This window comes from Narcine bancroftii, chromosome 6 (genome assembly GCF_036971445.1).
Source record: "Narcine bancroftii isolate sNarBan1 chromosome 6, sNarBan1.hap1, whole genome shotgun sequence".
NCBI lineage: Eukaryota > Metazoa > Chordata > Chondrichthyes > Torpediniformes > Narcinidae > Narcine > Narcine bancroftii.
This window is the reverse complement of record NC_091474.1, coordinates 248,761,863-248,779,152: the sequence shown is the minus strand read 5'-3', so window position 1 is coordinate 248,779,152 and position 17,290 is coordinate 248,761,863.

Here is a 17,290-nt window from a genome sequence, read left to right as displayed (position 1 = left end):
CAGAGGCAGGTAATCAGAGGCAGGCAATCAGAGGCAGGGTATCAGAGGCAGGGAATCAGAGGCAGGCAATCAGAGGCAGGGAATCTGAGGCAGGGAATCTGAGGCAGGGAATCTGAGGCAGGGAATCAGAGGCAGGGAATCTGAGGCAGGGAATCTGAGGCATGGAATCTGAGGAGGGGAATCAGAGGCGGGCAATCAGAGGCAGGGAATCAGAGGCAGGGAATCAGAGGCAGGGAATCAGATGAAGGGAATCAGATGAAGGGAATCTGAGGCAGGGAATCTGAGGCAGGGAATCTGAGGCGGGGAATCTGAGGTGGGGAATCTGAGGCGGGGAATCTGATGCGGGGAATCTGAGGCGGGGAATCTGAGGCAGGGAATTTGAGGCGGGGATTCTGAGGCGGGGAATCTGAGGCGGGGAATCTGAGGCAGGGAATCTGAGGCGGGGATTCTCAGGCATGGAATCTCAGGCAGGGAATCAGAGCCGGGGAATCTGAGGCGGGGAATCAGACGCGGGGAATAAGAGGCGGGGAATCAGAGGCGGGGAATCAGAGGCAGGGAATCTGAGGCAAGGAATCTGAGGCAGGGAATCTGAGGCAGGGAATCAGAGGCGGGGAATCAGAGGCGGGGAATCAGAGGCGGGGAATCAGAGGCATGGAATCAGAGGCGGGTTATCAGAGGGGGCAAATGAGATGTGGGAAACTAGATGCAGAGAAAGAAGCACGGAAATTGAGGCAGGCAAAGAGAGGCAGGGTATCAGAGGCAGGGAATCAGAGGCGGGGAATCAGAGACACGGAAATAGAGGCGTGGAATCAGAGGTGCAGAATCAGAGGCAGGGAATCAGAGGCAGGGAATCAGAGGCAGGGAATCAGAGGCAGGGAATCTGAGGCGGGGAATCTGAGGCGGGGAATCTGAGGCGGGGAATCTGAGGCGGGGAATCTGAGGCGGGGAATCTGAGGCGGGGAATCTCAGGCAGGGAATCTCAGGTAGGGAATCAGAGCCAGTAAATATGAGGCAGGGAATCAGAGGCGGGGAATCAGAGGCGGGGAAACAGAGGCGGGGAATCAGAGGCAGGGAATAAGAGGCGGGGAATCAGAGGCGGGGAATCAGAGGCAGGGAATCTGAGGCAGGGAATCTGAGGCAGGGAATCTGAGGCAGGGAATCTGAGGCGGGGAATCAGAGGCAGGGAATCTGAGGCAGGGAATCTGAGGCAGGGAATCTGAGGCAGGGAATCTGAGGCGGGGAATCTGAGGCGGGGAATCTGTGGCGGGGAATCTGAGGCGGGGAATATGAGGCGGGGAATCTGAGGCGGGGAATCAGAGGCATGGAATCAGAGGCGGGTAATCAGAGGGGGCAAATGAGATGTGGGAAACCAGATGCAGAGAAAGTGGCACCGAAATAGAGGTAGGCAAAGAGAGGCAGGGTATCAGAGGCAGGGAATCGGAGGCGGGGAATAAGAGATACGGAAAGAGAGGCGTGGAATCAGAGGCTCGGAATCAGAGGCAGGGAATCAGAGGCAGGGAATCAGAGGCAGGGAATCAGAGGCAGGGAATCAGAGGCAGGGAATCAGAGGCAGGGAATCAGAGGCAGGCAATCAGAGGCAGGGAATCTGAGGCAGGGAATCTGAGTCGGGGAATCTGAGGCGGGGAATCTGAGGCGGGGAATCTGAGGCGGGGAATCTGAGGTGGGGAATCTGAGGCGGGGAATCTGAGGTGGGGAATCTGAGGAGGGGAATCTGAGGCGGGGAATCTGAGGCAGGGAATCAGAGGCGGGGAATCAGAGGCAGGGAATCAGAGGCGGGGAATCAGAGGCGGGGAATCAGGGGGAGGAAAAGAGATGTGGGGAAAGAGAGTCAGAGAAAGAGGCGCGGAAATAGAGGCAGGGAAAGAGAGGCGGGGAATGAAAGGTGGGGAATCAGAGGAGGGGAAACAGGCGGGTAAACAGAGGCAGGTAAACATAGGTGGATAAATAGAGGCGGGGAAAGAGGCGGGCAAAACATAGTGGTTGGAACTTGTGTGTTTAAAATGAGGTACACAAAACAGATCAAACAGTGTTGTTGAAATTGAGGGAGGGAAAGACAGGCACGGAAAGTGTGGAGGGGAAAGAGTGGAGGCGAAAGAGAGGCGTCGAGACAGAGGTGGGGAATCAGAGGCGGGGAATCAGAGGCGGGCAATCAGTGGCAGGCAATCAGAGGTGGGGAATCAGAGGCGGGTTATAAGTGGCCTGGAATCAGAGGCGGGGAATCAGAGGCATGGAATCAGAGGCAGGGAATCAGAGGCGGGGAATCAGAGGCGGGGAAACAGAGGCGGGGAATCAGAGGAGGGGATTCAGAGGCGGGGATTCAGAGGCTGGGAATCAGAGGTGGGGAATCAGAGGCGGGGAATCAGAGGAGGGGAATCGGAGGCAGGGATCTGAGGCAGGGAATCTCAGGCAGGGAATCTGAGGCAGGGAATCTGAGGCAGGGAATCTGAGGCGGGGAATCTGAGGCGGTAAATCTGAGTCGGGGTATCTGAGGCAGGGAATCTGTGGCAGTGAATCAGAGGCATGGAATCAGAGGCGGGTTATCAGAGGGGGCAAATGAGATGTGGGAAACTAGATGCAGAGAAAGAGGCACGGAAATAGAGGCAGGCAAAGAGAGGCAGGGTATCAGAGGCAGGGAATCAGAGGCGTGGAATCAGAGACAAGGAAAGAGAGGCGTGGAATCAGAGGTGCGGTATCAGAGGCAGGGAATCAGAGGCAGGGAATCAGAGGCAGGGAATCAGAGGCAGGCAATCAGAGGCAGGGAATCAGAGGCAGGGAATCAGAGGCAGGCAATCAGAGGCAGGGAATCTGAGGCAGGGAATCTGAGGCAGGGAATCTGAGGCAGGGAATCAGAGGCAGGGAATCTGAGGCAGGGAATCTGAGGCAGGGAATCTGAGGAGGGGAATCAGAGGCGGGGAATCAGAGGCAGGGAATCAGAGGCAGGGAATCAGAGGCAGGGAATCAGATGAAGGGAATCAGATGAAGGGAATCTGAGGCAGGGAATCTGAGGCAGGGAATCTGAGGCAGGGAATCTGAGGTGGGGAATCTGAGGCGGGGAATCTGAGGGGGGGAATCTGAGGCGGGGAATCTGAGGCAGGGAATTTGAGGCGGGGATTCTGAGGCGGGGAATCTGAGGCGGGGAATGTGAGGCAGGGAATCTGAGGCGGGGATTCTCAGGCATGGAATCTCAGGCAGGGAATCAGAGCCGGGGAATCTGAGGCGGGGAATCAGACGCGGGGAATAAGAGGCGGGGAATCAGAGGCGGGGAATCAGAGGCAGGGAATCTGAGGCAAGGAATCTGAGGCAGGGAATCTGAGGCAGGGAATCAGAGGCGGGGAATCAGAGGCGGGGAATCAGAGGCGGGGAATCAGAGGCATGGAATCAGAGGCGGGTTATCAGAGGGGGCAAATGAGATGTGGGAAACTAGATGCAGAGAAAGAAGCACGGAAATAGAGGCAGGCAAAGAGAGGCAGGATATCAGAGGCAGGGAATCAGAGGCGGGGAATCAGAGACACGGAAATAGAGGCGTGGAATCAGAGGTGCGGAATCAGAGGCAGGGAATCAGAGGCAGGGAATCAGAGGCAGGGAATCAGAGGCAGTGAATCTGAGGCGGGGAATCTGAGGCGGGGAATCTGAGACGGGGAATCTGAGGCAGGGAATCTGAGGCGGGGAATCTGAGGCGGTAAATCTGAGGCGGGGTATCTGAGGCAGGGAATCTGAGGCAGTGAATCAGAGGCATGGAATCAGAGGTGGGTTATCAGAGGGGGCAAATGAGATGTGGGAAACTAGATGCAGAGTTAGAGGCACGGAAATAGAGGCAGGCAAAGAGAGGCAGGGTATCAGAGGCAGGGAATCAGAGGCGGGGAATCAGAGACAAGGAAAGAGAGGCGTGGAATCAGAGGTGCGGTATCAGAGGCAGGGAATCAGAGGCAGGGAATCAGAGGCAGGTAATCAGAGGCAGGCAATCAGAGGCAGGGTATCAGAGGCAGGGAATCAGAGGCAGGCAATCAGAGGCAGGGAATCTGAGGCAGGGAATCTGAGGCAGGGAATCTGAGGCAGGGAATCAGAGGCAGGGAATCTGAGGCAGGGAATCTGAGGCATGGAATCTGAGGAGGGGAATCAGAGGCGGGCAATCAGAGGCAGGGAATCAGAGGCAGGGAATCAGAGGCAGGGAATCAGATGAAGGGAATCAGATGAAGGGAATCTGAGGCAGGGAATCTGAGGCAGGGAATCTGAGGCGGGGAATCTGAGGTGGGGAATCTGAGGCGGGGAATCTGATGCGGGGAATCTGAGGCGGGGAATCTGAGGCAGGGAATTTGAGGCGGGGATTCTGAGGCGGGGAATCTGAGGCGGGGAATCTGAGGCAGGGAATCTGAGGCGGGGATTCTCAGGCATGGAATCTCAGGCAGGGAATCAGAGCCGGGGAATCTGAGGCGGGGAATCAGACGCGGGGAATAAGAGGCGGGGAATCAGAGGCGGGGAATCAGAGGCAGGGAATCTGAGGCAAGGAATCTGAGGCAGGGAATCTGAGGCAGGGAATCAGAGGCGGGGAATCAGAGGCGGGGAATCAGAGGCGGGGAATCAGAGGCATGGAATCAGAGGCGGGTTATCAGAGGGGGCAAATGAGATGTGGGAAACTAGATGCAGAGAAAGAAGCACGGAAATTGAGGCAGGCAAAGAGAGGCAGGGTATCAGAGGCAGGGAATCAGAGGCGGGGAATCAGAGACACGGAAATAGAGGCGTGGAATCAGAGGTGCAGAATCAGAGGCAGGGAATCAGAGGCAGGGAATCAGAGGCAGGGAATCAGAGGCAGGGAATCTGAGGCGGGGAATCTGAGGCGGGGAATCTGAGGCGGGGAATCTGAGGCGGGGAATCTGAGGCGGGGAATCTGAGGCGGGGAATCTCAGGCAGGGAATCTCAGGTAGGGAATCAGAGCCAGTAAATATGAGGCAGGGAATCAGAGGCGGGGAATCAGAGGCGGGGAAACAGAGGCGGGGAATCAGAGGCAGGGAATAAGAGGCGGGGAATCAGAGGCGGGGAATCAGAGGCAGGGAATCTGAGGCAGGGAATCTGAGGCAGGGAATCTGAGGCAGGGAATCTGAGGCGGGGAATCAGAGGCAGGGAATCTGAGGCAGGGAATCTGAGGCAGGGAATCTGAGGCAGGGAATCTGAGGCGGGGAATCTGAGGCGGGGAATCTGTGGCGGGGAATCTGAGGCGGGGAATATGAGGCGGGGAATCTGAGGCGGGGAATCAGAGGCATGGAATCAGAGGCGGGTAATCAGAGGGGGCAAATGAGATGTGGGAAACCAGATGCAGAGAAAGTGGCACCGAAATAGAGGTAGGCAAAGAGAGGCAGGGTATCAGAGGCAGGGAATCGGAGGCGGGGAATAAGAGATACGGAAAGAGAGGCGTGGAATCAGAGGCTCGGAATCAGAGGCAGGGAATCAGAGGCAGGGAATCAGAGGCAGGGAATCAGAGGCAGGGAATCAGAGGCAGGGAATCAGAGGCAGGGAATCAGAGGCAGTCAATCAGAGGCAGGGAATCTGAGGCAGGGAATCTGAGTCGGGGAATCTGAGGCGGGGAATCTGAGGCGGGGAATCTGAGGCGGGGAATCTGAGGTGGCGAATCTGAGGCGGGGAATCTGAGGTGGGGAATCTGAGGAGGGGAATCTGAGGCGGGGAATCTGAGGCGGGGAATCTGAGACGGGGAATCTGAGGCGGGGAATCTGAGGCGGGGAATCTGAGGCGGGGAATCTGAGGTGGGGTATCTGAGGCAGGGAATCTCAGGCAGGGAATCAGAGCCGGGGAATCTGAGGCGGGGAATCAGAGGCGGGGCATCAGAGGCGGGGAAACAGAGGCAGGGAATCAGAGGCGCGGAATCAGATGCAGGGAATCAGAGCCGGGGAATCTGAGGCAGGGAATCAGAGGTGGGGAATCAGAGGCGGGGAATCAGAGGCGGGGAATAAGAGGCGGGGAATCAGAGGCGGGGAATCAGAGGCAGGGAATCTGAGGCAGGGAATCTGAGGCAGGGAATCTGAGGCAGGGAATCAGAGGCGGGGAATCAGAGGCAGGGAATCAGAGGCGGGGAATCAGAGGTGGGGAATCAGGGGGAGGAAAAGAGATGTGGGGAAAGAGAGTCAGAGAAAGAGGCGCGGAAATAGAGGCAGGGAAAGAGAGGCGGGGAATGAAAGGTGGGGAATCAGAGGAGGGGAAACAGGCAGGTAAACAGAGGCAGGTAAACATAGGTGGATAAATAGAGGCGGGGAAAGAGGCGGGCAAAACATAGTGGTTGGAACTTGTGTGTTTAAAATGAGGTACACAAAACAGATCAAACAGTGTTGTTGAAATTGAGGGAGGGAAAGACAGGCACGGAAAGTGTGGAGGGGAAAGAGTGGAGGCGAAAGAGAGGCATCGAGACAGAGGTGGGGAATCAGAGGCGGGGAATCAGAGGCGGGCAATCAGTGGCAGGCAATCAGAGGTGGGGAATCAGAGGCGGGGAATAAGAGGCCTGGAATCAGAGGCGGGGAATCAGAGGCATGGAATCAGAGGCAGGGAATCAGAGGCGGGGAATCAGAGGCGGGGAAACAGAGGCGGGGAATCAGAGGAGGGGATTCAGAGGCGGGGATTCAGAGGCTGGGAATCAGAGGCGGGGAATCAGAGGCGGGGAATCAGAGGCGGGGAATCGGAGGCAGGGATCTGAGGCAGGGAATCTGAGGCAGGGAATCTGAGGCAGGGAATCTGAGGCAGGGAATCTGAGGCGGGGAATCTGAGGCGGTAAATCTGAGTCGGGGTATCTGAGGCAGGGAATCTGAGGCAGTGAATCAGAGGCATGGAATCAGAGGCAGGTTATCAGAGGGGGCAAATGAGATGTGGGAAACTAGATGCAGAGTTAGAGGCACGGAAATAGAGGCAGGCAAAGAGAGGCAGGGTATCAGAGGCAGGGAATCAGAGGCGGGGAATCAGAGACAAGGAAAGAGAGGCTTGGAATCAGAGGTGCGGTATCAGAGGCAGGGAATCAGAGGCAGGGAATCAGAGGCAGGGAATCAGAGGCAGGCAATCAGAGGCAGGGTATCAGAGGCAGGGAATCAGAGGCAGGCAATCAGAGGCAGGGAATCTGAGGCAGGGAATCTGAGGCAGGGAATCTGAGGCAGGGAATCAGAGGCAGGGAATCTGAGGCAGGGAATCTGAGGCATGGAATCTGAGGAGGGGAATCAGAGGCGGGGAATCAGAGGCAGGGAATCAGAGGCAGGGAATCAGAGGCAGGGAATCAGATGAAGGGAATCAGATGAAGGGAATCTGAGGCAGGGAATCTGAGGCAGGGAATCTGAGGCAGGGAATCTGAGGTGTGGAATCTGAGGCGGGGAATCTGAGGCGGGGAATCTGAGGCGGGGAATCTGAGGCAGGGAATTTGAGGCGGGGATTCTGAGGCGGGGAATCTGAGGCGGGGAATCTGAGGCAGGGAATCTGAGGCGGGGATTCTCAGGCATGGAATCTCAGGCAGGGAATCAGAGCCGGGGAATCTGAGGCGGGGAATCAGACGCGGGGAATAAGAGGCGGGGAATCAGAGGCGGGGAATCAGAGGCAGGGAATCTGAGGCAAGGAATCTGAGGCGGGTTATCAGAGGGGGCAAATGAGATGTGGGAAACTAGATGCAGAGAAAGAAGCACGGAAATTGAGGCAGGCAAAGAGAGGCAGGGTATCAGAGGCAGGGAATCAGAGGCGGGGAATCAGAGACACGGAAATAGAGGCGTGGAATCAGAGGTGCAGAATCAGAGGCAGGGAATCAGAGGCAGGGAATCAGAGGCAGGGAATCAGAGGCAGGGAATCTGAGGCGGGGAATCTGAGGCGGGGAATCTGAGGCGGGGAATCTGAGGCGGGGAATCTGAGGCGGGGAATCTGAGGCGGGGAATCTGAGGCAGGGAATCTGAGGCGGGGAATCTCAGGCAGGGAATATCAGGTAGGGAATCAGAGCAAGTAAATATGAGGCAGGGAATCAGAGGCGGGGAATCAGAGGCGGGGAAACAGAGGCAGGGAATCAGAGGCGGGGAATCAGAGGCGGGGAATCAGAGGCAGGGAATAAGAGGCGGGGAATCAGAGGCGGGGAATCAGAGGCAGGAATCTGAGGCAGGGAATCTGAGGCAGGGAATCTGAGGCAGGGAATCTGAGGCGGGGAATCAGAGGCAGGGAATCAGAGGCGGGGAATCAGAGGCGGGGAATCAGAAGCGGGGAATAAGAGGCGGGGAATCAGAGGCGGGGAATCAGAGGCAGGGAATCTGAGGCAAGGAATCTGAGGCAGGGAACCTGAGGCAGGGAATCAGAGGCGGGGAATCAGAGGCGGGGAATCAGAGGCGGGGAATCAGAGGCATGCAATCAGAGGCGGGTTATCAGAGGGGGCAAATGAGATGTGGGAAACTAGATGCAGAGAAAGAAGCACGGAAATAGAGGCAGGCAAAGAGAGGCAGGGTATCAGAGGCAGGGAATCAGAGGCGGGGAATCAGAGACACGGAAATAGAGGCGTGGAATCAGAGGTGCGGAATCAGAGGCAGGGAATCAGAGGCAGGGAATCAGAGGCAGGGAATCAGAGGCAGGGTATCTGAGGCGGGGAATCTGAGGCGTGGAATCTGAGGCAGGGAATCTGAGACGGGGAATCTGAGGCGGGGAATCTGAGGAGGGGAATCTGAGGCGGGGAATCTGAGGCGGGGAATCTGAGGCAGGGAATCTGAGGCGGGGAATCTCAGGCAGGGAATCTCAGGTAGGGAATCAGAGCCAGGAAATATGAGGCGGGGAATCAGAGGCGCGGAATCAGATGCAGGGAATCAGAGCTGGGGAATCTGAGGCAGGGAATCAGAGGTGGGGAATCAGAGGCGGGGAATCAGAGGCGGGGAATAAGAGGCGGGGAATCAGAGGCGGGGAATCAGAGGCAGGGAATCTGAGGCAGGGAATCTGAGGCAGGGAATCTGAGGCAGGGAATCAGAGGCGGGGAATCAGAGGCAGGGAATCAGAGGCGGGGAATCAGAGGCGGGGAATCAGGGGGAGGAATAGAGATGTGGGGAAAGAGAGTCAGAGAAAGAGGCGCGGAAATAGAGGCAGGGAAAGAGAGGCGGGGAATGAAAGGTGGGGAATCAGAGGCGGGGAATCAGAGGCGGGCAATCAGTGGCAGGCAATCAGAGGTGGGGAATCAGAGGCGGGGAATAAGAGGCCTGGAATCAGAGGCGGGGAATCAGAGGCATGGAATCAGAGGCAGGGAATCAGAGGCGGGGAATCAGAGGCGGGGAAACAGAGGCGGGGAATCAGAGGAGGGGATTCAGAGGCGGGGATTCAGAGGCTGGGAATCAGAGGCGGGGAATCAGAGGCGGGGAATCAGAGGCGGGGAATCGGAGGCAGGGATCTGAGGCAGGGAATCTGAGGCAGGGAATCTGAGGCAGGGAATCTGAGGCAGGGAATCTGAGGCGGGGAATCTGAGGCGGTAAATCTGAGTCGGGGTATCTGAGGCAGGGAATCTGAGGCAGTGAATCAGAGGCATGGAATCAGAGGCAGGTTATCAGAGGGGGCAAATGAGATGTGGGAAACTAGATGCAGAGTTAGAGGCACGGAAATAGAGGCAGGCAAAGAGAGGCAGGGTATCAGAGGCAGGGAATCAGAGGCGGGGAATCAGAGACAAGGAAAGAGAGGCTTGGAATCAGAGGTGCGGTATCAGAGGCAGGGAATCAGAGGCAGGGAATCAGAGGCAGGGAATCAGAGGCAGGCAATCAGAGGCAGGGTATCAGAGGCAGGGAATCAGAGGCAGGCAATCAGAGGCAGGGAATCTGAGGCAGGGAATCTGAGGCAGGGAATCTGAGGCAGGGAATCAGAGGCAGGGAATCTGAGGCAGGGAATCTGAGGCATGGAATCTGAGGAGGGGAATCAGAGGCGGGGAATCAGAGGCAGGGAATCAGAGGCAGGGAATCAGAGGCAGGGAATCAGATGAAGGGAATCAGATGAAGGGAATCTGAGGCAGGGAATCTGAGGCAGGGAATCTGAGGCAGGGAATCTGAGGTGTGGAATCTGAGGCGGGGAATCTGAGGCGGGGAATCTGAGGCGGGGAATCTGAGGCAGGGAATTTGAGGCAGGGATTCTGAGGCGGGGAATCTGAGGCGGGGAATCTGAGGCAGGGAATCTGAGGCGGGGATTCTCAGGCATGGAATCTCAGGCAGGGAATCAGAGCCGGGGAATCTGAGGCGGGGAATCAGACGCGGGGAATAAGAGGCGGGGAATCAGAGGCGGGGAATCAGAGGCAGGGAATCTGAGGCAAGGAATCTGAGGCGGGTTATCAGAGGGGGCAAATGAGATGTGGGAAACTAGATGCAGAGAAAGAAGCACGGAAATTGAGGCAGGCAAAGAGAGGCAGGGTATCAGAGGCAGGGAATCAGAGGCGGGGAATCAGAGACACGGAAATAGAGGCGTGGAATCAGAGGTGCAGAATCAGAGGCAGGGAATCAGAGGCAGGGAATCAGAGGCAGGGAATCAGAGGCAGGGAATCTGAGGCGGGGAATCTGAGGCGGGGAATCTGAGGCGGGGAATCTGAGGCGGGGAATCTGAGGCGGGGAATCTGAGGCGGGGAATCTGAGGCAGGGAATCTGAGGCGGGGAATCTCAGGCAGGGAATCTCAGGTAGGGAATCAGAGCAAGTAAATATGAGGCAGGGAATCAGAGGCGGGGAATCAGAGGCGGGGAAACAGAGGCAGGGAATCAGAGGCGGGGAATCAGAGGCGGGGAATCAGAGGCAGGGAATAAGAGGCGGGGAATCAGAGGCGGGGAATCAGAGGCAGGAATCTGAGGCAGGGAATCTGAGGCAGGGAATCTGAGGCAGGGAATCTGAGGCGGGGAATCAGAGGCAGGGAATCAGAGGCGGGGAATCAGAGGCGGGGAATCAGAAGCGGGGAATAAGAGGCGGGGAATAAGAGGCGGGGAATCAGAGGCAGGGAATCTGAGGCAAGGAATCTGAGGCAGGGAACCTGAGGCAGGGAATCAGAGGCGGGGAATCAGAGGCGGGGAATCAGAGGCGGGGAATCAGAGGCATGCAATCAGAGGCGGGTTATCAGAGGGGGCAAATGAGATGTGGGAAACTAGATGCAGAGAAAGAAGCACGGAAATAGAGGCAGGCAAAGAGAGGCAGGGTATCAGAGGCAGGGAATCAGAGGCGGGGAATCAGAGACACGGAAATAGAGGCGTGGAATCAGAGGTGCGGAATCAGAGGCAGGGAATCAGAGGCAGGGAATCAGAGGCAGGGAATCAGAGGCAGGGTATCTGAGGCGGGGAATCTGAGGCGTGGAATCTGAGGCAGGGAATCTGAGACGGGGAATCTGAGGCGGGGAATCTGAGGAGGGGAATCTGAGGCGGGGAATCTGAGGCGGGGAATCTGAGGCAGGGAATCTGAGGCGGGGAATCTCAGGCAGGGAATCTCAGGTAGGGAATCAGAGCCAGGAAATATGAGGCGGGGAATCAGAGGCGCGGAATCAGATGCAGGGAATCAGAGCTGGGGAATCTGAGGCAGGGAATCAGAGGTGGGGAATCAGAGGCGGGGAATCAGAGGCGGGGAATAAGAGGCGGGGAATCAGAGGCGGGGAATCAGAGGCAGGGAATCTGAGGCAGGGAATCTGAGGCAGGGAATCTGAGGCAGGGAATCAGAGGCGGGGAATCAGAGGCAGGGAATCAGAGGCGGGGAATCAGAGGCGGGGAATCAGGGGGAGGAAAAGAGATGTGGGGAAAGAGAGTCAGAGAAAGAGGCGCGGAAATAGAGGCAGGGAAAGAGAGGCGGGGAATTAAAGGTGGGGAATCAGAGGAGGGGAAACAGGCGGGTAAACAGAGGCAGGTAAACATAGGTGGATAAATAGAGGCGGGGAAAGAGGCGGGCAAAACATAGTGGTTGGAACTTGTGTGTTTAAAATGAGGTACACAAAACAGATCAAACAGTGTTGTTGAAATTGAGGGAGGGAAAGACAGGCACGGAAAGTGTGGAGGGGAAAGAGTGGAGGCGAAAGAGAGGCGTCGAGACAGAGGTGGGGAATCAGAGGCGGGGAATCAGAGGCGGGCAATCAGTGGCAGGCAATCAGAGGTGGGGAATCAGAGGCGGGTTATAAGTGGCCTGGAATCAGAGGCGGGGAATCAGAGGCATGGAATCAGAGGCAGGGAATCAGAGGCGGGGAATCAGAGGCGGGGAAACAGAGGCGGGGAATCAGAGGAGGGGATTCAGAGGCGGGGATTCAGAGGCTGGGAATCAGAGGTGGGGAATCAGAGGCGGGGAATCAGAGGAGGGGAATCGGAGGCAGGGATCTGAGGCAGGGAATCTCAGGCAGGGAATCTGAGGCAGGGAATCTGAGGCAGGGAATCTGAGGCGGGGAATCTGAGGCGGTAAATCTGAGTCGGGGTATCTGAGGCAGGGAATCTGTGGCAGTGAATCAGAGGCATGGAATCAGAGGCGGGTTATCAGAGGGGGCAAATGAGATGTGGGAAACTAGATGCAGAGAAAGAGGCACGGAAATAGAGGCAGGCAAAGAGAGGCAGGGTATCAGAGGCAGGGAATCAGAGGCGTGGAATCAGAGACAAGGAAAGAGAGGCGTGGAATCAGAGGTGCGGTATCAGAGGCAGGGAATCAGAGGCAGGGAATCAGAGGCAGGGAATCAGAGGCAGGCAATCAGAGGCAGGGAATCAGAGGCAGGGAATCAGAGGCAGGCAATCAGAGGCAGGGAATCTGAGGCAGGGAATCTGAGGCAGGGAATCTGAGGCAGGGAATCAGAGGCAGGGAATCTGAGGCAGGGAATCTGAGGCAGGGAATCTGAGGAGGGGAATCAGAGGCGGGGAATCAGAGGCAGGGAATCAGAGGCAGGGAATCAGAGGCAGGGAATCAGATGAAGGGAATCAGATGAAGGGAATCTGAGGCAGGGAATCTGAGGCAGGGAATCTGAGGCAGGGAATCTGAGGTGGGGAATCTGAGGCGGGGAATCTGAGGGGGGGAATCTGAGGCGGGGAATCTGAGGCAGGGAATTTGAGGCGGGGATTCTGAGGCGGGGAATCTGAGGCGGGGAATGTGAGGCAGGGAATCTGAGGCGGGGATTCTCAGGCATGGAATCTCAGGCAGGGAATCAGAGCCGGGGAATCTGAGGCGGGGAATCAGACGCGGGGAATAAGAGGCGGGGAATCAGAGGCGGGGAATCAGAGGCAGGGAATCTGAGGCAAGGAATCTGAGGCAGGGAATCTGAGGCAGGGAATCAGAGGCGGGGAATCAGAGGCGGGGAATCAGAGGCGGGGAATCAGAGGCATGGAATCAGAGGCGGGTTATCAGAGGGGGCAAATGAGATGTGGGAAACTAGATGCAGAGAAAGAAGCACGGAAATAGAGGCAGGCAAAGAGAGGCAGGATATCAGAGGCAGGGAATCAGAGGCGGGGAATCAGAGACACGGAAATAGAGGCGTGGAATCAGAGGTGCGGAATCAGAGGCAGGGAATCAGAGGCAGGGAATCAGAGGCAGGGAATCAGAGGCAGGGAATCTGAGGCGGGGAATCTGAGGCGGGGAATCTGAGACGGGGAATCTGAGGCAGGGAATCTGAGGCGGGGAATCTGAGGCGGTAAATCTGAGGCGGGGTATCTGAGGCAGGGAATCTGAGGCAGTGAATCAGAGGCATGGAATCAGAGGTGGGTTATCAGAGGGGGCAAATGAGATGTGGGAAACTAGATGCAGAGTTAGAGGCACGGAAATAGAGGCAGGCAAAGAGAGGCAGGGTATCAGAGGCAGGGAATCAGAGGCGGGGAATCAGAGACAAGGAAAGAGAGGCGTGGAATCAGAGGTGCGGTATCAGAGGCAGGGAATCAGAGGCAGGGAATCAGAGGCAGGTAATCAGAGGCAGGCAATCAGAGGCAGGGTATCAGAGGCAGGGAATCAGAGGCAGGCAATCAGAGGCAGGGAATCTGAGGCAGGGAATCTGAGGCAGGGAATCTGAGGCAGGGAATCAGAGGCAGGGAATCTGAGGCAGGGAATCTGAGGCATGGAATCTGAGGAGGGGAATCAGAGGCGGGCAATCAGAGGCAGGGAATCAGAGGCAGGGAATCTGAGGTGGGGAATCTGAGGCGGGGAATCTGAGGCAGGGAATCTGAGGCGGGGAATCTGAGGTGGGGAATCTGAGGCGGGGAATCTGAGGCGGGGAATCTGAGGCGGGGAATCTGAGGCAGGGAATTTGAGGCGGGGATTCTGAGGCGGGGAATCTGAGGCGGGGAATCTGAGGCAGGGAATCTGAGGCGGGGATTCTCAGGCATGGAATCTCAGGCAGGGAATCAGAGCCGGGGAATCTGAGGCGGGGAATCAGACGCGGGGAATAAGAGGCGGGGAATCAGAGGCGGGGAATCAGAGGCAGGGAATCTGAGGCAAGGAATCTGAGGCAGGGAATCTGAGGCAGGGAATCAGAGGCGGGGAATCAGAGGCGGGGAATCAGAGGCGGGGAATCAGAGGCATGGAATCAGAGGCGGGTTATCAGAGGGGGCAAATGAGATGTGGGAAACTAGATGCAGAGAAAGAAGCACGGAAATTGAGGCAGGCAAAGAGAGGCAGGGTATCAGAGGCAGGGAATCAGAGGCAGGGAATCAGAGGCAGGGAATCAGAGGCAGGGAATCTGAGGCGGGGAATCTGAGGCGGGGAATCTGAGGCGGGGAATCTGAGGCGGGGAATCTGAGGCGGGGAATCTGAGGCGGGGAATCTCAGGCAGGGAATCTCAGGTAGGGAATCAGAGCCAGTAAATATGAGGCAGGGAATCAGAGGCGGGGAATCAGAGGCGGGGAAACAGAGGCAGGGAATCAGAGGCGGGGAATCAGAGGCGGGGAATCAGAGGCAGGGAATAAGAGGCGGGGAATCAGAGGCGGGGAATCAGAGGCAGGGAATCTGAGGCAGGGAATCTGAGGCAGGGAATCTGAGGCAGGGAATCTGAGGCAGGGAATCTGAGGCGGGGAATCAGAGGCAGGGAATCAGAGGCAGGGAATCAGAGGCAGGGAATCAGAGGCAGGGAATCTGAGGCGGGGAATCTGAGGCGGGGAATCTGAGGCAGGGGATCAGAGGCGGGGAATCAGAGGCGGGGAATCAGAGGCAGGGAATAAGAGGCGGGGATTTAGAGGCAGGGAATCAGATGCAGGGAATCAGAGGCAGGCAATCAGAGGCAGGGAATCTGAGGCGGGGAATCTGAGGCGGGGAATCTGTGGCGGGGAATCTGAGGCGGGGAATATGAGGCGGGGAATCTGAGGCGGGGAATCAGAGGCATGGAATCAGAGGCGGGTAATCAGAGGGGGCAAATGAGATGTGGGAAACCAGATGCAGAGAAAGTGGCACCGAAATAGAGGTAGGCAAAGAGAGGCAGGGTATCAGAGGCAGGGAATCGGAGGCGGGGAATCAGAGATATGGAAAGAGAGGCGTGGAATCAGAGGCTCGGAATCAGAGGCAGGGAATCAGAGGCAGGGAATCAGAGGCAGGGAATCAGAGGCAGGGAATCAGAGGCAGGGAATCAGAGGCAGGGAATCAGAGGCAGGCAATCAGAGGCAGGGAATCTGAGGCAGGGAATCTGAGTCGGGGAATCTGAGGCGGGGAATCTGAGGCGGGGAATCTGAGGCGGGGAATCTGAGGTGGGGAATCTGAGGCGGGGAATCTGAGGTGGGGAATCTGAGGAGGGGAATCTGAGGCGGGGAATCTGAGGCAGGGAATCTGAGACGGGGTATCTGAGGCGGGGAATCTGAGGCGGGGAATCTGAGGCGGGGAATCTGAGGTGGGGTATCTGAGGCAGGGAATCTCAGGCAGGGAATCAGAGCCGGGGAAACTGAGGCGGGGAATCAGAGGCGGGGCATCAGAGGCGGGGAAACAGAGGCAGGGAATCAGAGGCGCGGAATCAGATGCAGGGAATCAGAGCCGGGGAATCTGAGGCAGGGAATCAGAGGTGGGGAATCAGAGGCGGGGAATCAGAGGCGGGGAATAAGAGGCGGGGAATCAGAGGCGGGGAATCAGAGGCAGGGAATCTGAGGCAGGGAATCTGAGGCAGGGAATCTGAGGCAGGGAATCAGAGGCGGGGAATCAGAGGCAGGGAATCAGAGGCGGGGAATCAGAGGTGGGGAATCAGGGGGAGGAAAAGAGATGTGGGGAAAGAGAGTCAGAGAAAGAGGCGCGGAAATAGAGGCAGGGAAAGAGAGGCGGGGAATGAAAGGTGGGGAATCAGAGGAGGGGAAACAGGCGGGTAAACAGAGGCAGGTAAACATAGGTGGATAAATAGAGGCGGGGAAAGAGGCGGGCAAAACATAGTGGTTGGAACTTGTGTGTTTAAAATGAGGTACACAAAACAGATCAAACAGTGTTGTTGAAATTGAGGGAGGGAAAGACAGGCACGGAAAGTGTGGAGGGGAAAGAGTGGAGGCGAAAGAGAGGCATCGAGACAGAAGTGGGGAATCAGAGGCGGGGAATCAGAGGCGGGCAATCAGTGGCAGGCAATCAGAGGTGGGGAATCAGAGGCGGGGAATCTGAGGGGGGGAATCTGAGGCGGGGAATCTGAGGCAGGGAATTTGAGGCGGGGATTCTGAGGCGGGGAATCTGAGGCGGGGAATGTGAGGCAGGGAATCTGAGGCGGGGATTCTCAGGCATGGAATCTCAGGCAGGGAATCAGAGCCGGGGAATCTGAGGCGGGGAATCAGACGCGGGGAATAAGAGGCGGGGAATCAGAGGCGGGGAATCAGAGGCAGGGAATCTGAGGCAAGGAATCTGAGGCAGGGAATCTGAGGCAGGGAATCAGAGGCGGGGAATCAGAGGCGGGGAATCAGAGGCGGGGAATCAGAGGCATGGAATCAGAGGCGGGTTATCAGAGGGGGCAAATGAGATGTGGGAAACTAGATGCAGAGAAAGAAGCACGGAAATAGAGGCAGGCAAAGAGAGGCAGGATATCAGAGGCAGGGAATCAGAGGCGGGGAATCAGAGACACGGAAATAGAGGCGTGGAATCAGAGGTGCGGAATCAGAGGCAGGGAATCAGAGGCAGGGAATCAGAGGCAGGGAATCAGAGGCAGGGAATCTGAGGCGGGGAATCTGAGGCGGGGAATCTGAGACGGGGAATCTGAGGCAGGGAATCTGAGGCGGGGAATCTGAGGCGGTAAATCTGAGGCGGGGTATCTGAGGCAGGGAATCTGAGGCAGTGAATCAGAGGCATGGAATCAGAGGTGGGTTATCAGAGGGGGCAAATGAGATGTGGGAAACTAGATGCAGAGTTAGAGGCACGGAAA